Here is a 23,338-nt window from a genome sequence, read left to right on the forward strand (position 1 = left end):
AAAAACAGGCAGAATTAACCTATAGTTATTGAAGTCTGTAAGTAGTTAACTTTGGGAACTGTTACTGATTGAGAGCACAGAGAGGGCTTTTAGAGTGCTGTTAATAACGTATTTCATGGTTTTGGTGCTGATTACACAGGTGTATTCACTTTGTAAAACTTAATTGAGCTGTACATATATGGTTTGTGCACTTTTCTGTAAGTATATTATACTCCAATAAAAAAACTCTGAGTAACTATGACTTCTAATTATAGATGTTTGATTTAGGGGAATTACCACCCCTTTTCCAGTCAACTGGAAACTATGCTTACTTATGAGGGGGCAAGGAAAGTGAGTTACATAAAGTAGTGAAATGAAATTCTTGGAAGATGATATTGAGAGAGAGTGCATAGATATGATTCAAGCAGAAAAGCCAGTTTTGATGGCACGGTGGCAGAATAACTAGAGGAGAGCAGTGAAAGAATATCTTAGGTTGGGTTCCCCAGGAAAAAGATTTTCAGATGGAGATTTGTCTGCAGGAAGTTTATTGCAGAACACTCTTGGTAATACCAGGGTTGGAGTGCGGGAAATAGAACTAGGGAGAGGGAGAAGTTGGACTGTGATGCAGTTGCAGCAAAGGCCTAACCAATTCCAAGGGGGGTTCTAGAGGTGGGATGGCCTTTCAGGGTTGCCTTGACTTGAGGCAAAGGCTTTATGTCCTTATGCCTGGGTCATTGGGTGTGGATGCTCCTGGGACAGGCTTATAAACTTGGATGAGGCAGCTCCCTTCAGCTGAGGGCAGTTTATGGGGAGGCATTCCATTGTAAGCTGTCAGCACGCTCTTGACAGTATTGAGGGATTACATGCTTTTGTCCTGAAGAGAAATCTGGGCAGTGCACCACAGTGTCCACTACAAAGAGGTACAGAGTCTGCTTGATTAACAAGCATTTTTAACAGTTCTGGTGAAATACAAGCATTTTTTAAAAAATCAGGTTAACAGGAAGAGAGAATAAGTTAGGGAAATTACACATTGGAGATATCAGCTTTGGAATTGACTAAATTTATGAAGTCAGATATAGTGAGGAAGTTGGCTATATGTTGATATCTCTATTGTAGTTTGGGAAAGAGAGGAAAAAATAGAATCTTAAAGTTGTAAAAGGAGCACTTAAATATATAAAGCAAATATTAACAGACCTGAAGGGAGAAATAGACAGCAATACAATAATAGTAGGGGACTTCAGTATCCCACTTTCAACAATGGATAGATAATCCAGACAGAAAATCAATAAGAAAACATTGGACTTAAACTACATATTAGACCAGATGGATCTAACAGATATTTATAGAACATTCCATCCAATGGCAGTAGAATAAGAATATACATTCTTCTCAAGTGCACATGGAACATTATCCAGGATAAATCATATGGTAGGCCACAAAATAAGTCTCAGCAAGTTCAAGAAGATTGAAATCATACCTGGTATCTTTTCTGACCACAATGGTGTGAAACTAGAAGTCAACAACAAGGGAAAAACTGGAAAATTTACAAACACGTGGAAACTAAACAACACACTCCTGAACATCCAGTGGATCGAAGAAATCAAAAGGGAAATCAAAAAATATCTTGAGACAAATGAAAATGGAAACACAATACACAAAAACCTTTGGGATGATGCAAAAGCAGTTCTTAGAGGGAAGTTTATAGTGATAAATGCATACATTAAGAAAATAGATGTCAAATAAACAACCTGACTTCACACCTCAAGGAATTAGAAAAAGAAGAACAAACTAAGCCCAAATTTAGAAGGAAGGAAATAACAAAGATTAGAGTGGAAATAAATGAAATAGAGACCAAAAAGACAATAGAAAAGATCAGTGAAACTAAGAGCTGGCTTCTTGAAAAGGTAAACAAAATTGAGAAACTCTTAGCTAGACTAAGAAAAAAACAGAGAAGACTCAAATAAAATCAGAAATGAAAGAGGAGGCATTACAACTGATACCACACACACACAAAAAATACATAGGATCATAAGAAACTACTATGAATGATGCCAACAAATTGGATAACATAGAAGAAATGGATAAATTCCTTGAAACATACAACCTACCAAGACTTGAATCATGAAGAAATAGAAAATCTGAGGACCAATGAGTAGACTGAGTCAGTAATCAAAAACCTCCCAACACAGAAAAGCCCAGGACCAGACAGTTTCACTGATGAATTCTACCAAACATTTAAAGAAGAATTAACACCAATTTTTCTCAAACTTTTCCAAAAAATTGAAGAGGAGGAGGCACTTCCAAACTCATTTTATGAGGCTGGCTTTACCCTGATACCAAAGCCAGATAAGGACACTTTAAGAAAAGAAAACTATAGATAAATATCCCTGATGAATATAGATGCAAAAATTCTCAACAAAATATTAGCACAATTCGACAACACATTAAAAGGATCATACACCATGATCAAGTGGGATTTATTCCAGGGATGCAAGGATGGTTCAACATATGCAAATCAATAAGTGTAAAACACCACATTAATAGAAAGATAGATAAAAATCATATAATCATCTCAATAGACGTAGAAAAAGCATTTGACAAAATACAACATTCTTTCATGATAAAACCCTCAACAAATTGGGAGTATAAGGAGCTCCTCAGCATAATAAAGGCCATATGTGACACACGTCAGCTAACATCATACTCAATGGTGAAACATTGAAAAGTTTTCCTCTAAGATCAAGAACAAGCCAAGGGTTCCCACTCTCACCACTCTTATTCTACATAGTACTGGAAGTCCTAGCCAGAGCCATCAGGCAAGATAAAGAAATAAAAGTCACCCCAATCAGAAAGAGAGAAGTAAAATTGTCATTATTTGCAGATGATAACGATCTTATATAGAGAAAATCCTAAAGAATCAACTAAAATGCTGTTGGAACTAAACAACAAATTCAGTAAAGTTACAGGATATAAAATCAACATATAAAAATCAATTGCATTTCTGTACAGTAGCAATAAAATATCTGAACAAGAAATAAAGAAAACTATCCCATTCACAATAACATCAAAAACAATAAAATACTTAGCAATAAATTTAACCAAGGAAATGAAAGATCTATACAGAGAAAACTACAAGATTTTGATGAAAGAAATTGAAAGAGACACAAATGGAAAGATATCCCATGTTCATGGATTGGAAGAATTAATATTGTTAAAACGTCCATACTTACCCAAGACATCTATAGATCCCGTGCAATCCCTATCAAAATTTCAATGGCATTTTTCACAGAAATCGAACAATCTTAAAATTTGTATGAAACCACAAAAGACCCCGAATAGCCAAAGCAATCCTGAGAAAGAAGAACAAAGCTGGAGGCATCACACTTCCTGATTGCAAACTATACTACAAAGGTATAGAAATTAAAATAGTATGATACTGGCATAAAAACAGACACGTAGGTCAATGGAACAGAATACAGAGCCCAGAAATAAACTCCAACATATACAGTTAACTAATATTTGACAAGGGAGCCAAGAATACTCAGTGGGGAAAGGATAGTCTCTTCAAAAAATGGGTGCTGGGAAAACTGGGTAACCACATGCAGAAAAATGAAATTGGACACCTATCTTACACCACTCACAAAAATTAACTTGAAATGGATTAAAGACTTAAATATTAAAGACTGACATTGCAAAACTCCTAGAAGAAAACACAGTGAAGAAGCTCCTTGACATTGGTCTTGGCAATGATTTTTTGGATATGACACCAAAAGCACAAGCAACAAAAGCAAAAATAAAAAGTTGAGACTACATCAAACTAAAAAGCTTCTGCACAGTAAAAGAAACAGTCAACAAAATGAAAAGACAACCTACGGAATGGCAGAACATATTTGCAAACCATACATTGGATAAGGCGTTAATATCCAAATATATAAAGAACTCATACAACTCAATAACAAAAATACAAACGATTCAATTAAAAAACGGACAGAGGAACTTAATAGACATTTTTCCAAAGAAGACATACAAATGGTCAACAGGTCCGTGAAAAGGAGCTCAACATCACTAATCATCAGGGAAATGCAAATCAAAACCACAATGAGATATTATCTCACACCTGGTAGAATGTCATCAAAAAGAAAAGATGAACGATTGGGTCAATCAAGAAATGAAAGGAGAAATCAAAAAATTCCTGGAGACAAATGAAAATGAAAATATGACATGACAGTATTTATGGGGTACAGCAAAAGCAGTTCTAAGGGAAGTTTATGGCAATACAGGCCTATCTCAACAAACAAGAAAAATCTCAAATAAACAATCTAACAGTGCACCTAAAGGAACTGGAAAAAGAAGAACAAACAAAGCCCAAAATCAGTGGAAGGAGTGAAATAATAAAAGTCAGAGCAGAAATAAATGAAATAGAGACTAAAAAAAAATAGAAAAAAATTAATGAAACCAAGAACTGGTTCTTTGAAAAGATAAACAAAATTGACAAACCTTTAGCTAGACTCACCAAGAAAAAAAAGAGAAGGCTCAAATAAGTAAAATCAGAAATGAAAGAGGAGAAATTACAACAGGCACCTCAGAAATACAAAAGATTATAAGAGAATACTACAAAAAGCTATATGCCAACAAATTGGATAATCTAGAAGAAATGGATAAATTCTTAGAATCATACAACCTTCCAAAACTGAATCAAGAAGAAATAGACCATTTGAATAGACCAATCACCAGTAAGGAGACTGAAATAGTAATCAAAAACCTCTCCAAAAATAAAAGTCCAGGACCAGATGGCTTCCTTGGTGAATTCTACCAAACATTAAAAGAAGACATAATACCTATCCTTCTCAAACTCTTCCAAAAAATTGAAGAGGAGGGGAATCTTCCTAACTCATTCTACAAAGCCAACATTACCCTGATACCAAAACCAGACAAGGATAACACACAAAAAAAATTACAGGCCAGTATTACTGATGAACATCAATGCAAAAATCCTCAACAAAATACCAGCAAATCACATACAACAATAAATTAAAAAGATAGTACACCATGATCAAGTGGGATTTATTCCAGGGATGCAGGGATGGTTCAACATCTGCAAACCAATCAGTGTGATACAGCACATTAATAAAATGAAGAATAAAAATCACATGATCATCTCAGTTGATGCAGAGAAAGCATTTGACAAGATACAGCATCCATTTATGATAAAAACTCTGAATAAAATGGGTATAGAAGGAAAGTAACTCAACATCATAAAGGCCATATATTACAAACCCACAGCTAATATCATCCTCAATAGTGGAAAACTGAAAGCTGTCTCTCTAAGAACAAAAGCTAGACAAGGATGCCCACTTTCACCACTCCTATTTAACGTAGTATTGGAAGTCCTAGCCAGAGCAATCAGGCAAGAAAAATAAATAAAAGGGATCCAAATTGGAAAGGAAGAAGTGGAACTGTCACTATTTGCAGATGATGTGATTTTGTATATAGAAACCCTAAAGAATCCACCAAAAAACTTTTAGAAATAATAAACGAATATGGTAAATTTGCAGAATACAAAATCAACATACAAAAATCAGTTGCCTCTCTGTACAGTAACAACAAAGCAGCAGAAAGAGAAATTAAGAATACAATGCTATTTACAATTGCAACAAAAAGAATAAAGTACTTAGGAATAAACTTTGCCAAAGAGATGAGAGATCTGTACACTGAAAACTATAAAATATTGCCGAAAGAAATTGAAGAAGACACGAAGAAATGGAAAGATATTCCGTGCTCTTGGATTGGAAGAATTAACCTAGTTAAGATGTCCATACTTCCTAAAGCAATCTGTAGATTCAATGCAGTCCCTATTAAAGTTCCAACAATGTTTTTCACGGAAATAGAACAAAGAATCCTAAAATTTATGTAGAACAACAAAAGACTCCGAAGAGCCAAAGGAATCCTGAGAAAAAAGAACAAAGCTGGAAGTATCACACTCCCTGATTTCAAAATATATTACGAAGTTATAGTAACCAAAACAGTGTGGTACTGGCACAAAAACAGACACACAGATCAATGGAATAGAATCGAGCGCCCGGAAATGAACCCACACGTCTATGGACAGCTAATTTTCGACAAACGAGCCAAGAATGTACAGTGGAGAAAGGCAAGTCTCTTCAAGAAACGGTGTTGGGAAAACTTGACAGCCACATGCAAAAAAAATGAAAGTAGACCACTATTAACTCAAAATGGATTAAAGACTTGAATGTAAGACCTGAAACCATGAAACTTCTAGAAGAAAACATAGGCAGTACACTCTTCGACATTGGTCTTAGCAACATATTTTCAAGTACCAGGTCTAACTGGGCAAAAGAAACAATAGAAAAAATAAATAAATGGGACTACATCAAACTAAAAAGCTTCTGCACAGCAAAGGAAACCATCAACAAAATGAAAAGAGAGCCTAACAATTGGGAGAAGATATTTGCAAACCATATCTGATAAGGGGTTAATCTCCAAAATATATAAAGAACTCATATATCACAACAACAGAAAAACTAACAACCCAATTAAAAAATGGGCAAAAGACCTGAACAGACATTTTTCCAAAGAAGATATACAGATGCCAACAGGCACATGAAAAGATGTTCAACATCATTATCAGGGAAATGCAAATCAAAACTACAATGAGATATCACCTCACATCCGTTAGAATGGCTATTATTAAAAAGACAAGAAATAACAAGTGTTGAAGAGGATGTGGAGAGAAGGGAACTCTCATACTCTGCTGATGGGAGTGCAAACTTGTGCAGCCACTATGGAAAACAGTCTGGAGATTCCTCAAAAAATTAAGGATAGAACTACCATATGATCCAGCTATTCCACTACTGGGTATTTATCCAAAGAACATGAAAACACCAATGCATAAAGATACATGCACCAATAGCCAAGACTTGGAAGCAACCTAAGTGCCTGTCAAGGGATGGATGGATAAAGAAAATATGGTGTATATACAGAATGGAATACTACTCAGCCATAAGAAATGATGAAATCCAGCCATTTGTGACAACCTGGATGGACATTGAGGGTATTATGCTAAGCGAAATAAGTCAGAGGGAGAAGGTCAAATACCATATGATCTCACTCATAAGTAGAAGATAAAAACAACAACAAACAAACACATAGAAACAGAGATTGGATTGGTGGTTACCACAGGGGAAGCGGGGAGGGAGGAGGGCGAAAGGGATGATTAGGCACCTGTGTGTGGTGATGGATTGTAAATAGTCTTTGGGTGGTGAACATGATGTAATCTATGCAGAAATGGAAGTATAATTGTATACACCTGAAATTTATACAATGTTATAAACCAGTGTTACTGCAATTAAAAAAAAAAAAAAAAGAAAAGAGATTACAAGTGTTGGCATGGATGTGCAGAAATGGGAGCCCTTGTGCCCTGTTGATGGGAGTGTATCTTGGTTTAGCTACTATGTAAAACAGTATGGAGGTTCCTCCAAAAACTAAAAATAGAAGTGTACCATATGATCCAGCAACTCCATTTCTTGATATATATCCAAAGGACATGAAAACAGGATATCGAAGAGATATCTGCACTTCCAGTTTTATTGCAGCATTATTTACAATAGCCAAGATATGGAAACAGTCTATGTATTCGTCAATGGATAAATGGATAAAGAAGATGTGGTGTATATGTATATATATAAACACAATGGATTGTTATTCAGCCATGAGAAAGAAGGAAATCCTGCCTTTTGTGGTAACATGGATGGACCTTGAGGGTATTATGCTAAGTGAGATAAGTCAGACAGGGAAAGACAAATGCTGAATGATATCAATCACTTATATGTGGAATCTAAAAAAAGCCAAACTTGTAGAAACAGAGAGTAGAATGGTGGTTACCTGGGGCTGGGCGGTAGGTGAATTGGGGAGATGTTAAAGGGTACAAACTTGCAACTAGAAGATGAATAAGTTCTGCAACAATATTGTATTATATACTTCAAAGGTACTAAGAGACTGGATCTTAAATGTTCTCACCACAAAAAAGAAATGATAATTATGTGACATGATACAGATGTTAGCTAATGCTAAGGTTATAATCATATTGCAATATATAAATGTATTAAGTTAACACGTTGTACACCTCAAACTTTCACAATGTTATATGTCAGTTATATCTCAATTAAAAAGCCAAACCCAAACAAAGAAACAAAAATAGACCGTCGTGGCGGAATGAGCTTTCCCGTGAACTCTTCCCCCGATAAGATACAACAAAAGGAACAGTCACAGACCAACAACGGAATCCCAGACAGTGAAAAGCTAGATCGGAAATATCCACACTGCTGCACATGTGAGAGTGGAACCTGCTGGGCCCCTGGAGGAAGTGGGGAGAGGTAAGGAGAACTCCTCTCCCTCCCCATCAGATCAGCAATTCCAGTCAGCGCGGCTCCCAGAGAGGGGGGAGGGGCGGCCCTCGCGGGGAAACCGTAGCTCTTCGGGCTCTCTCAGCCAGTGGGAAACTCCCACACAGAGGACTCAGAAGAGCCACAGGGTTACCATCAACATCTGAGCACCCCAGAGAGCAGATAAAGAGGGGCGAATGAGATGCTCCCCACGTCAAGGAACCCAGAGGGCAAAAGAGAGAGCCCCCCCTCTCCGCAAACCGGACCCTGCAGCTCAACCGACCAGACCAGACCAAGCGATCCATGGCAGACCAGATCAAGCGACCCAACCCGTGGATCGCAGCGGAAGAAAACAAGCAAACAAACAAACAAACAAACAACAGATCGCAGCAGAAAAACCGCGGCAGAGTGCAGGGGGCTTAGACTACACAGCCCTTTACCACCACACAGTGGCGGCGGGTGGAAATTGCAGCCAGAGATTTCCAGGATGAGGAAAAACAAAACCAACACAGGAACCACAATGCAAAGGTATATGAAATCACCAGACCAGAAGCAAAATGACAAGCACCCAGAAATCAACCCCGAAGACACAGAAATCCATAAACTAAATGACAGAGATTTCAAAATAGCTATCATAAAAACGCTCAACGAAATACGAGACAACACAGACAAACAATTCAATGAGATTAGGAGTTTCTTCACAACAGAGATTGAAATCATAAAGAAAAACCAATCAGTGCTGATGGAGATGAAGAACACAATGGAGGACATAAAGGAGAATCTGGAATCTTTAAAGAACAGAGCTGACAATATAGAGGAAAGAATTAGCATTATAGAGGTTAGGAATACAGACATGCTCCAGATGGAAGAGGAGAGAGAACTAAGACTAAAAAGAAATGAAGAAAGACTCCGAGAAATGTCTGACTCTATTAGAAAATGTAACCTAAGAATTATATGTATTTCTGAGGGAGAAGAGAGGGAAAGAGGAACAGAGAGCCTATTCAAGGAAATAATAGCTGAGAATTTCCCAAATCTGGGGAAGGAGCAGGAAATACCAGTAAGCGAAGCCAACAGGTCACCTAAATATATTAACAGACAAAGGCCCTCTCCACGACACCTAGTAGTAAGGCTAGTCAGAGTCAATGACAAAGAAACAACATTAAGGGCAGCTAGACAAAAACAAAAAATAACGTACAAAGGAACTCCCATCAGGCTCTCAGCGGATTTCTCAACAGAAACTTTACAGGCTAGGAGAGACTGGAATGATATATTCAAAATACTGAAAGACAAAAACTTTCACCCAAGAATACTCTATCCAGCAAAAATATCCTTCAAATATGATGGAGAAATAGTAACTCTCCCAGATAAATAAAAGCTAAGGGTGTTCATGGCCACTAGACCCCCACTACAAGAAATACTCAAGAAGGCCCGCAGGCCTGAAAAAAAGAAGAGAAAGGGAATACAAAGCTTGGAGCAAGGAGAAAAATAGGTAGATAAACTCAGAAAAATAGTACATCTTTACTGGAATAGGTTAGCAACCACTTAAATACTAAACTCAAAGATCAAAGGAAGAAACTCACCAAAAATAAATTTAACCTCATCACTGTAAACACACAGCCACAACGCAAGATAAAATAAGGTATAACAAGAACAACTTAGAAGGGGAAGAGGAAAGTGATTGAATTGACTTAGTATAAGGAAATAGGAGGCCATCAGATAATGGACTATCTCATACAAAAGATTTTTCACCCAAACCGCAAGGTAACCACTAAACAAATAATCAAAAGAAAACCACATATGAGAAACAAAGAGAAAACTAGAAGAGTCATAAGACAGAACAACCAAACTGAATTGGCAGTCTGAAACAAATGGGACAAGAAACAAAGGAAATGCAAAAGAACCAGAAAATAAGTGACAAAACAGCAACATTAAGCCCTCATATATCAATAATTACCCTAAATGTAAATGGATTGAGCTCTCCAATCAAAAGATACAGAGTGGCAGGATGGATTAAAAAGCAAGACCCAACAATATGCTGCCTTCAGGAAACACATCTTAGCACTAAAGACAAGCACAGGCTCAGAGTGAAAGGATGGAAGACAATACTCCAAGCTAATGGCAAACAAAAGAAAGCAGGTGTTGCCATACTCCTATCAGACAAAGTAGACTTCACAATAAAACAGGTTAAGAAAGACAAAGAAGGGAAATATATAATGATAAAAGGGACACTCCACCAAGAAGACATATCACTTTATACATATATATGCACCCAACATAGGAGCACCAATGTACATAAAGCAACTATTAACAAACCTAAAAGGAGACATCAACAACAACTCATAGCGATAAACGCCCACCTTAACAAACAAGAAAAAGCCCAATAGGCAACCTTAAGTTACACCTAACAGAAGTAGAAAAAGAAGAACAAACAAAGCCCAAAGCCAGCAGAAGGAGAGAAATAATAAAAATCAGAGCATAAATAAATGAAATTGAGACCAAAAAAACAGTAGAAAGGATTAATGAAACAAAGAGTTGGTTCTTCGAGAAGATAAACAAAATCGACAAACCGTTAGCCAGGCTTACTAAGAAAAAAGAGAAAGGGCTCAAGTAAATAAAATTAGAAATGAAAGAGGAGAAATTACAGCAGATACCACGGAAATACAGAGGATTATAAGAGAATACTATGAGAAATTATATGCCAACAAATTGGACAATCTAGAAGAAATGGATAAATTCTTAGACTCATACAATCTCCCAAAACTGAACCAAGAAGAAATGGAGAATCTGAATAGACCAATCACAAGTAAAGAGATTGAAATAGTAATCAAAAACCTCCCAAAAAATAAAAGTCCAGGACCAGATGGCTTCTCCAGTGAATTATACCAAACTTTCAAAGAAGATTTAATACCCATCCTTCTCAAACTATTCCAAAAAATAGAGGAAGATGGAACATTTCCTAAATCATTCTACGAGGCCAGCATCACCCTGATACCAAAGCCAGACAAAGACAATACAAAGAAGGAAAATTACAAGCCAATATCACTGATGAACATTGATGCAAAAATCCTCAACAAAATATTGGCAAACCAAATACAACAATACATTAGAAAGATCATACACCATGATCAAGTGGGATTTATACCAGGGACGCGAGGATGGTTCAACATCCACAAATCAATCAACGTGATACATCACATCAACAAAACAAAGAAGAAAAACCACATGATCATCTCAATAGACGCAGAGAAGGCATTTGACAAGATACAACATCCATTTATGATAAAAACTCGCAACAAAATGGGAATAGAAGGAAAGTACTTCAACATAATAAAGGCTATTTATGACAAACCCACAGCCAACATCATACTCAACGGGGAAAGACTGAAAGCCATTCCTCTGAGAACAGGAACGAGGCAGGCTGCCCACTCTCACCACTCCTGTTCAACATAGTACTGGAGGTTTTGGCCAGAGCAATTAGGTAAGAAAAAGGGGTAAAAGGAATCCAAATAGGTAACAAAGAAGTGAAACTGTCACTATTTGCAGATGACATGATTGTATATATAGAAAACCCTAAAGAATCTGTTGGAAAACTATTAGAAACAATCAACAACTACAGCAAAGTTGCAGGGTACAAAATCAATCTAAAAAGTCAGTTGCATTTCTGTATGCTAGTAATGAACTAACAGAAAGAGAGCTCAAAAAGATAATACCATTTACAATTACATCAAAAAGAATAAAATACCTAGGAATAAATCTTACCAAGGAGGTGAAGGACCTATACAATGAAAACTACAAGACATTATTGAAAGAAATCCATGATGACATAAAGAAATGGAAAGATATCCCATGCACGTGGATTGGAAGAATAAACATAGTTAAAATGTCTATATTACCTAAAGCAATCTACAGATTCAATGCAATCCCAATCAGAATCCCAATGACATTCTTCACAGAAATAGAAAAAAGAATACTAAAATTTATATGGGGCAACAAAAGACTCCGAATAGCTAAAGAAATGCTAAGAAAAAAGAACAAAGCAGGAGGCATCACAATCCCTGACTTCAAAACATACTACAAAGCAATAGTAATCAAAACAGCATGGTACTGGTACAAAAACAGACACACAGATCAATGGAACAGAATTGAAAGCCCAGAAATAAAACCACACATATACGGACAGCTAATTTTCGACAAAGGTGCTAAGAACATGCAATGGAGAAAGGAAAGTCTCTTCAATAAATGGTGTTGGGCAAACTGGACAGCCACATGCAAAAGAATGAAAGTGGACCATTTGCTATCGCCATTCGCAAAAATTAACTCAAGATGGATCAAAGACCTGAAGGTGAGACCTGAAACTATAAAACTCATAGAAGAAAATATAGGTAACACACTATTTGACATTGGTTATAAAGGAATCTTTTCGGATGACATGCCTACCCAGACTAGGGAAATTAAAGCAAAAATAAACAAGTGGGACTTTATCAGATTAAAGAGCTTCTGTAAGACAAATGAAACCAGAATCAAGATGAACAGACAACCAACCAGCTGGGAGAGAATATTTGCAAAACATACATCTGACAAGAGGTTGATCTCCATAATATATAAAGAACTCACACAATTGAACAACAAAAAAACAAACAACTCAATCAAAAAATGGGCAGAGGAAATGAACAGACACTCCTCCAAAGAAGATATACAGATGGCCAATAGGCACATGAAAAGATGTTCAACATCACTAATCATCAGGGAAATGCAAATCAAAACAACACTAAGATACCACCTCACGCCCGTTAGAATGGCTATAATCACCCAGACAAAAAACAAGTGTTGGAGAGGATGTGGAGAAACAGGAACCCTTATACACAGCTGGTGGGAATGCAAACTGGTGCAGCCTCTATGGAAAACGGTATGGAGATTCCTCAAAGAATTAAAAATAGAGATGCCCTATGACCCAGCCATCCCACTACTGGGAATCTATCCAACGAACCTAAAATCAACAATCCAAAGAGGCTTATGCACCCCTATGTTCATTGCAGCATTATTCACCATAGCCAAGAAGTGGAAGCAACCTAAGTGTCCCTTGACTGATGATGGGATTAAGAAAATGTGGTATATATATATACAATGGAATACTACTCAGCCATAAAAAAAGACAAAATCATCCTATTTGCAACAACATGGATGGGCCTGGAGCGTATTATGTTAAGTGAAATAAGCCAGAAAGAGAAAGACAAACACTGTATGATCTCACTCATATGTGGAATATAAACCAACACATGGACAGAGAAAACTGTACTGTGGTTACCAGGGGCAGTGGGGGTGGGGGCTGGGCACAAGGGGTGAAGGGAGTCATATATATGGTGATGGACAAACAAAAATGCACAACCCAAAATTTCACAATGTTAAAAACCATTAAAACATCAATAAAAAAAAAATAATTGGAGGTGGTGGTGGTTGTTTTTGGTAACCTATCTCATACTGACAGGTTACTTTCAGTATTTCTCTTTTACAAACCCTGTTGCAGTGAACATGCTTGTACATTCTTGGATTGTAGGGTACTCGCACCTTTTACTCCTTTAGATTTTTCTAAATTGCTGTTCTGAAATTTATCTTTTAATTGAACTTATTTTCATATATTTTCTTCTTTTACAAAAACCTTTTTTTGTAAAAAATTTTGTAATGTCCTACTTAATACGTCAGTTGACTAGGGACAATTTCTAAGTTTAAAATTGTTGAGGATATTATTAGTATTATATAAATATTAGTGCTATAAATTTATGAAATATTTCATTATCTAAATTGGTATTTTAAAAAATTCTGTTAACTTGCTTGTTACTGAAATTTGTGAATAATACTTTGCCAATTAATTTAGGTGTTCACCGATTAATATGACAGCAAAATGACATAGGCCTTTTAAAAAATTTATTTTATGGTACATTTGCTTAATGATGGACTGGATTGAATAGATTTTGGTGAATTACCAGGTGGTGAATTAGCTGTAGCCAGCCCTGGTGGTGTAGTGGTTAAGGTTTGGTGCTCTCACTGGCACAGCTAGCTGGTCAGGGAATCACACCACCCATTTGTTGGTTGTCATACTGCAGTGGCTGTGTGTTGCTGTGATGCTGAAAGCTATGCTACTGATATTTCGTATACTGGCAGGGTCACCCATGGTGGACAGGTTTCAGTGGAGCTTCCAGACTAAGACAGACTAGGAAGAAGGACCTGGCCACCCACCTCTGAAAAAATTGGCCATGAAAACTCTGTGAATAGCAGTCGAACATTGTCTCATATAGCACTGGAAGGTGAAAGGATGGGGCAAAAAGACTGGGCAGAGTTTTGCTCTGCTGTACACAGGATTGCTAGGAGTAGGAATCCACCCGAGGGCACTAACAAGAACGAATTAGCTCTGCTGATAAATGTAAATATCTGACTAATTCTGATAAGTTTAAATCTGACCTCAATTTGAGCTTTCCTTTAATTTGTTGCATAATTACTAATTCTTGTTCTTTTCTAAAAAAATTTAAAAAAGAAAGCAAAAAAAAAAAAGAAAAAATACTCTCCATTTTTCAAAGACACAGTTTAAGTATTGCCAAATGATACTTACTTTGTAGTAATGCATCACTAATTTATTGAACTCTCTTGGAAATAATTTTTATTAGTAAAGAGTAAGAAAAAGGTAAATAAAAAGGTAGCTCCTAGTAATATGAGTCTTAATGTATTTTTTCACCATAGCATTGTTGTATGCATGAAGTATTAAACTAGGAGATTGGATCTGTGAAGAATTATAATGTGGCAGAAATTAAATTTGATTCTAAATTCTGGCAGTGGAAAATTATCAAATAGATAAAAAACATATGTTTGTTTACTCACTCAAGCATTTTTAATAAAAATAGGTCAAAATTGTTGGCAGGAAAGAAGTGCTAATTAATAGAGCTACAGTGAGTTTTAGCCGCATATAAAGTTCTAGTTCTCTGATAGCCTGAGAGAACACACATAATAGCACAGTTCCCTGCCTTTCTGCTCTCATGCATGTGGCAGCCAAATGCCGTCAGCCTTTTTTTCCTTTCTGGCATAACACATTTTCTGTTGGCCTTGTTTCCTCTCGTGTGCCTGTTTCTGCTTTCCCTTCTGCCTCTGGCTCCATTTAGCCTCCTGCTTCAGGTTCTACTTGTTTTCCTGGCTCTGGCTGTGTTTATCTTCCATTCTCTCCAGTAGGTCCCACACTTTCTGCCTGTCTGCGTACTTAATGTTCATTTCCTTTACTCTGCTCGGTGCTTATACTTACCTTCAGCCCTAATAAACCTCCCTCTTCTGACTTACTCTCCTTTGCACTCCTTTACACATAGAATTACAATGATTTGAAACCCATAGGATGACCCAACAGCCTATCACATCTGCATGTATAATAGGGGATTATAAAGGCACTCATGTTGCTTGACACCTGCTCTCCTAAACTTTAGGAATATACTGAAAGTCATGAGGAACTAAGAAGATATGGATTTGGCCTGAGGTTATAAGGTCTAATCTATCTGTAGTTACTGTGGAGGAGTGTTTTCAAACTGTGGGTCATGAAATCAATTTTGTGGGAGTACAACTAGCAATTAAGAACAAAGATGTAAATTGAAAATAATAGATGATAACATTGTGTGTTGTACTTAGTAAGTATTGTTTCATGGAAGTTTATTGTATGCATTTATATAAATGTGTATACTATATGTAAAATGTATTTCTTACTATGCGTCAATTTAAAAAATGTTTGAATGTCATTGTGTAGAAAATTTACTTTTAGCCTGGCTGCTTTCAGATGATACTTATTCAAAGAGACCACTCCGTATAGTTGTGATCAACTTTAGAAGCATACATGCAAAGCCTTGAAAGAGTGGGTCTGAACTAAATCCAGTTTACAGTAGAAGCCCTTGAATTCTATCACAACCTTTGCATGAGTGTCAGAACAACATTACTCTCTCTGAGATGCCTGGCTCAGCACTTAATTTGGTGAAGCCACAGTGGATACTGGGATTCCAAAGTGTATTCAGCAGCATATGGGCATTTGAAGCTCTGGTGAAGCACCTTTGATCCTATGCTACAATTGGAAGTGACTAGGCTCAGAGGAACGCACTGAAAGATGCGTAGATATTGAAGTCTTTACTCATCTTCTTATTCATAATCTTACAAAAATTGAATTCATTGAGATAATGATTTTTTTCTGTCAGAAAAATATGCAGTAGAGGATTGTATTGTGTTAGGACCAAATCAAGTGATAGCCAACAAGTTGCCAACAAATTAAGAACAAATAGTGTTAGTAGCAAAACCTTATCCCTATGCTGCATCCTGGTACCAGCACACTTATTTGTCACCTGCCTGAATGGGAGTGTTCTTTGACATTATGATAGAACATGGTTTTCAGTAGTAAGCCATATTCTCAAAATCTTCCAGACCAAGAGCATCTCTTCCATAGTTTAAGGTCCAGAAATCTGGGGTTTCAATAAATATTTGTTCTAAAACTTGAGATAGAACTTCTTTTTTCAAAAAAGTCCTGGCTTTGACTACAGATGTGCTATATGGTCTGCTTCTATTCAGAAGTGGGATGTCCAAGATAGGATCTTTATTTTTATTTATTTATTGATGTTTTAATAGTTTATAACATTGTGAAATTTTGGGTTGTACATTTTTATTTGTCCATCACCATATATATGTCTCCCTTCACCCCTTGTGCCCACCCCCTACCCCTATTGCCCCTGGTAACCACAATACAGTTTTCTCTGTCCATGTGTTGGTTTATATTCCACGTATGAGTGAGATCATACAGTGTTTGTCTTTCTCTTTCTGGCTTATTTCACTTAACATAATACGCTCCAGGCCCATCCATGTTGTTGCAAATGGGACGATTTTGTCTTTTTTTATGGCTGAGCAGTATTCCATTGTATATATATACCACATCTTCTTGAGGATCTTTATTTTTTTACAATAAATTACTATCTTTACCATCTACCTATCTGGTAGCTAAAATGTATTGATCTTTCAATTAACGTAGAAGACTTACTGTTCGCCACCTCAGCCTTGAATATTTTGTTCTCTCAATTTTTGCCAAAAGTTAGGGAGAGACAGTTGATATGCAGGTTGTCTCAAAGGCATATAAAAACTCTTCTTCTTCTCCTTCTCTTCTTATTTTCTTCTCCTTAAAAACAGCAACTACTACTATGACCGTTACTACCACTACCACCACCGCCATTGGTGAGCACTTAATATGTAAACCAGGACTTTTCTATCTGTATCATCTGCATTTTGTTCAAATGTCAGCTTTGTGAAGTAGATATTGTTTTTAATTCCCATTTTTACAAATGAGGAAGCTCAGGTTCAGAGAGAGAAGGGAGTTGTCCAAGGTATTACAGCTAGTGGTGAAATCAGGTTATAAACCTAGTGTGCCTGACTCCAGAGCTTGTATTCTTAAATCATGGTGATTATGGCAACTCCTCTTCTTCTCAAGTTTCCAAAATTCATCTCTATAATAAGACAGATTACCAGAAAGCTATATATCTAAGTATAGCTCTCTACCTCCCATAAAACAAATTCAATATTATATTTTTGACAATTGCTGAAGTCTCATAAAATTAACAGCTGTGTCATTTCTACATGTTTTGGGATAATGATATTGAGGATATTGTTTAATATTTGGTTTACTGCTCTTTATATGAAGATCCTTATGACAAATTCTTAACGGAGATTGGGAAATTTTGATTTTACTGGAGAACTGGCATATTATTTTTTTTTTGAGAACTATATATCTTATTACATTTCTCTCTTTCATATCCACTTACTAATTAACTCTTGCCTTTTATTTATGTTTATATCTTTTATTCTTCCTGGATAATAGCTGCCATAATAGAACTCTTGTTTGTTATATCCTAGGCACTGAGCTAAGCACTTTTCATGGATTATTTCTCTTAATTCTCACAACAGCCTCAGATATTATCCCTGTTTTTAAGATGACAAAATTCCTGAGTCTCAGAGACATTAAGTAACTTGTCCCAGTGACCTAGAAATGGCAGAGACTGGATAAGAATTTAGGTCTTTTTGACTCCCAATTCTTTTGTTTTTGACACCATACTATACTGCTTACTGTGTATTATTTTTATTCCTTGCAACCACCTCACAAGGACAATATTATTACCTGTATTTGAAATATGAAACTAAGTTAAATTTTATCACACAGCTAGAAAGTGTTGGAGGTAGGCTTCTTTCGTCGAACTAAGTGGCCCCAAAGCCTACACTCTTTCCATTAAAGTTTATTATAAACCACTTCAAAGTACTTTTATTTTAAACCAATTTAACACCTTTTTTGAAATAGGTGGAGGCATAAATAAATGTATACATATAAAGCAGGCACATAAGGTAATATATAAAGAAACATTTTCATGTGTGCTCAAAGAATACTTGTTTGATTAATTGAAAAAGGTACTATTGTTGAGTTTTTCTCTTTGAAGTATAGAAGAGCATAAAAAGCAGCCATGAGGTACTAGACATTTGTCTGCCTCCATTAAGCTGCATTCCCCCTCTGACTGTAGGCATCATTAGATTTATTATGATTTTTAAAGTAAGAATTTAAAATATTATTGTGGCACTTGGATGGTCCTAATATAGCTCATATCATAAACCTAGGCTTATATCAGTACATCTGTTCTTATTTTAAATTAGCTTACAGTGGATTTAGAGGTCTAGGGAGCTAAAACCTAATTTTGTACTATTACCAAGATGGCTGTGAATCAGACGTCACTGGTGAAGTCAGCATCAGTCAGGGAGACAGCTTTTCTTAGCTGTATCTATTAGTCTTGGTCATGTAGTAGCCAAGAGTCTTGCTGTTGCTGTTTAACTGATGTTAGAAGACTAGAATTACAGAATGAGTGGATATTAGACACACTTGCTCATGTGTTATAATTTCTTCATTTCTTTCAATTTACATCAAGCAGAGACGGAAATACTCATTTGTGTGTATGTTCCTCAGTTGGTCAATACATAAGAAAAACAGAAGACTTGCCATGTTAGGTCAATCCCATCTCTGTTGAGCCTAAAATATTGTCTTTAACAATGATATCTTTGAATGATTCACTGAAATTCAGAGTTACCGTTCATAATGCCAGTCTCAAAATGTAAGAGATACATGCACCCACCCCCAATTGCTAACATTTCTTACAAGGCCTTAGTCACCTTTTAAAATCCTTATTTTTATGTTTTTCATCATATTTTGAGGGAGGAGTACCTGTGTTTTGTGATTAGAAACTTATTCTTACTTGAAACTCCAAGATCTATCTGTAAATAGGGAGAATCCTGCTACAGATTATCATGCAGTGGGATATAGCGGTGACAGGGCCTTCAGTGCCTGTTATTTGTTACTTTTAAACCTTGTGATATAAGGTAATACTTCTTTATGCTTATTCTCAATTTGTTTCCTTAAACTTGAATAGAAGTCCCTTGTCCTCTATTTACTATGTTCATTCTTTTAATAGTTATTTAGATTTTGGTTCTGGCTCCTTTAAGCCTCACTTTTTTCAGACTGAATTTTAAAAATCTGACCTCCAGTTTCAACCCCATTCCCTCACAGATATCGGTTGATCTTGCCTGAATCTTTTAGAATTACATATAAAGTCTTTCTTGGGATATAGTGACTGAAAGAATGTAAAATGTTGATTTAAGTATAGAAAAAAAAGGATACCATTTTCCATTTGGTTCTTTTTTATGTCTTTTAGTTCTTTGCTGAGACTTTCTATGATTTTATTTGTTTGAAGAGTGTAATTGCTTGGTGTAGTGTTTTAATGATAACTACTTTAAAATACTTAGAGTCAGTCAACATTTGTGTCATTTCAGTGTTGGCATCTGTTGATTGTGTTTTTTCATTTGAATTGAGATTTTCATAGTTCTGAATATGACAAGTAGTTTTGTTTTGTTCTTTTTTTTTGGTGAGGAAGATTGGCCCTGAGCTAACATCTGTTGCCACTCCTCCTCTTTTTGCTGAGGAAGATTGGCCCTGGGCTAACATCCTTGCCCATTTTCCTCTACTTTATATGTGAGACACCTGCCACAGCATGGCTTGACAAGCATTGCGTAGGTCTGCACCTGGGATCTGAACCCGTGAACCCCAGGCTGCCAATGCAGAGCGTGTGAACTTAACCACTATGCCACTGGGCCGGCCATGACAAGTAGTTTTTGATTGTATCCTGGATCTTTTGTGTATTATTTTATGAGCTTCTGCTTCCTGTTTTTTATCTTAGCATGTATTCAACCTGTTTAGGTTCAATATGCGCATCCTGGCCCACTGTTTTGGCTTGTGGTTAAAATGTCAGTTTAGTTTTCGAAGCCTTTACAATGTTCTTCTGGTTTGCCTTACTTATGTGTTATCCAGGGGCCAATATAAAACCTGGGTGGTATTCCACACCATAGTTAGTTCTCAAAGTTTTTGCTATGTTGATCTGGTCAGTTTTATGCACTGGGTGCTTATAGATCTGCCCAGGACTTCATATGCAGATTTAGAAAATTCCTTTCTCCAGCTCTCTACTCTCAGTAATCCTCCCTCCCCTCTCCAATTGGTAGAGAATAGAGTTCTGCCTCATGATTGCATGATGGAGATGGAGAACAGGGCTCTGTCTAGTCTCTGTGAATGCAGCACCCAGTGGGAGGTGGAAGGGATACCATCTCATTTTGAAGGGCATGGATGTGAGACAGGCTCTCCTCAGAGTCTATAGCTGAGGAGAGGGACCTATTTTATTGTTACAGGGTGATGGTAGAAGACAGGGCTCATCCCACAGTTCTCACAGTTGGGGAGTGGGTATTGTCTTGTTATTCAGGGTGCAGATGCTGGACATGGCTCATAATAGCTGCAGCTGTAGCAGGGAGGAGATGGAGTCTATCTTTTTTAATGCAGTTTGCCTGGATTAGGGCAGGTACAGTCAAAATGTTTGTTCTGCTGAACTGCCCTTTTCCTGGTCCTTTGACCAGAGATAGTAAGCTTTTCTTGGGACTTTTTTTGGCTATGTCTGTTAGTGTTTCTAGCTTGTGGGTCTCTAGTGCTTATGTTAGGATATATAGGAGGCAAAACAAATAAAAGGACTCAGGGATCTCACAGAGGTTTTTCCTTGAATCTCAAGGTCCCTATCCAGTCCTCTTTCTTTTCTTTGCCTTTTAGTGTCTTCTGTCAGTTGCTTTTTGAATTTTATTGAGAGTTTAAAAACTGTAGTAGTAGGAGAAATAGGGTGGAGTGTGTTTACTCCATCTTGTCTGGAATTAGACAGTTTTTCTGCTTGCTTAATCTTTTATTTTCTATTTTTTTTCCCCAATGCATTTGCATTCTGTATATAAAGTACATAATTTGGCAATCATATTGGATTAATTACAAAGAAGACAAGTAGTACTGGAATATGAAATTGTTAGATGGGTATAGTTAGTATGTATCCAGTCTGTCTGTAACTTTGGAGAGCCAGTACCCATGAAGAGTTGCAAATTAGGTACCCAGTTATATATAGGAGCCATTGCATTTAGGTTTTGAAAGGCACTAGATTAGCATAAAGTTAAGGTATCTAAAATATGCTTTATCTAAACTTAAAGCATGAAAAAGTATAAATAATTACTTTTCCACACTGAATAAAATCATCTTAACTGATTACTATTTTCTATTTTAAGTTGGCTATCATTATTGTATAATAAGTGAAGTCAGTAGTTCTCCATTGTAAAATTGAAAACTTCTTTTTATTTTTTTAATGAACTGCTAAAGGACATCAATATTTTTTATATTATTATATTGATATGTGCTTTATTTAAAATCATTCAACTGTATCTTTATTTGAAATAACTATTTGGAATGATTTTAAACTTGTTTGTAGTTTTTTATATTGTATGCTATATAAAAAACTACAGCACACCGTATAAAAATTCTAATTCTAATTCATGTCCACATTTTTGCAGTTGCAGTTCTTTATTTGCCTGGCGGACTTCGTTGTTGTTATTATTATTATTATTATCCTTCTTGGCTTCTGCTAGTGTATTGCTTCTTTTTCAATGACTGTGCTATTAATTTCCTACACAGATCAAAGGAAAACTGGCAAGAGAGAATGATTGTAATTAGTTGGTAAGAGAAGAGGGTGACAGCTTTACAATCATGCTTTCTTATGAATTGATTACCTTCAATCTATGAATCAAAATTCAGGTATTAAACAATCAGCAATTCCTTTAATAAAAATATCTGAAAGAAACATCCTCACGAGACTTAACATATATATTTAATTTAAATCTGCTGCCTATGTTTCTGGTAATGTGCCATCTAAAGTATCAAAAATATAGGGAAATTCATAATTCACTCATTTGTTTAACATTTATTTAATACTTATTATATGGCAGACATTGTGTTGGGTCACAAAAATGAGTAAGATATGGTTTCTGTTCTTAAGGAGTTCGTACTCTAGTGAGGAATATAAATATATGAACAATCAACTCTAATAGTCTAATTAATAACTCTAATTTACTCACTCAGTAAATATTTGTGCACTCAATAAATATTTGGTAAATGTTAATTAGTATAGATAATTTTCACTCATTTTCCTTAGTTGATCGTTATACCTATCATTAAAACTGTGATCTTGAAGATGTCATTTAAACTACAGATGGTCCTTGACTTATGATGGTTCAACTTATGATTTCTGAACTTTAGATGGTGTGAAAGTGATAAGCATTCAGTAGAAAACGTACTTTGAATTTTGATCCTTGCTCAGGCTAGTGATATGCGGTAGGATACTCTCTTGTGATGCTGAGCAGTGGCAGTGAGCCGCAGCTCCCAGTCAGCCACACAATCACGAGGGTGAACAACCGATACACTGACAACCATTCTGTACCCATACGGTCATTCTGTTTTTCACTTTCAGTATAGTATTCAATAAATTACCTGAGATATTCAACACTTTATTATAAAATAG

General features: G+C 36.2%; 1 protein-coding gene across 6 annotated transcripts in view; it reads left to right on the forward strand.

Moving 5' to 3' along the window:
- RIMS2 (regulating synaptic membrane exocytosis 2) overlaps positions 1 to 23,338 on the forward strand; it is a 618,814-nt gene that overhangs the window by 68,627 nt on the left and 526,849 nt on the right. The gene's annotated exons all lie outside the window — the stretch shown is intronic.

This window comes from Diceros bicornis, chromosome 21, assembly GCF_020826845.1.
Source record: "Diceros bicornis minor isolate mBicDic1 chromosome 21, mDicBic1.mat.cur, whole genome shotgun sequence".
In the NCBI taxonomy this organism is placed as follows: domain Eukaryota; kingdom Metazoa; phylum Chordata; class Mammalia; order Perissodactyla; family Rhinocerotidae; genus Diceros; species Diceros bicornis.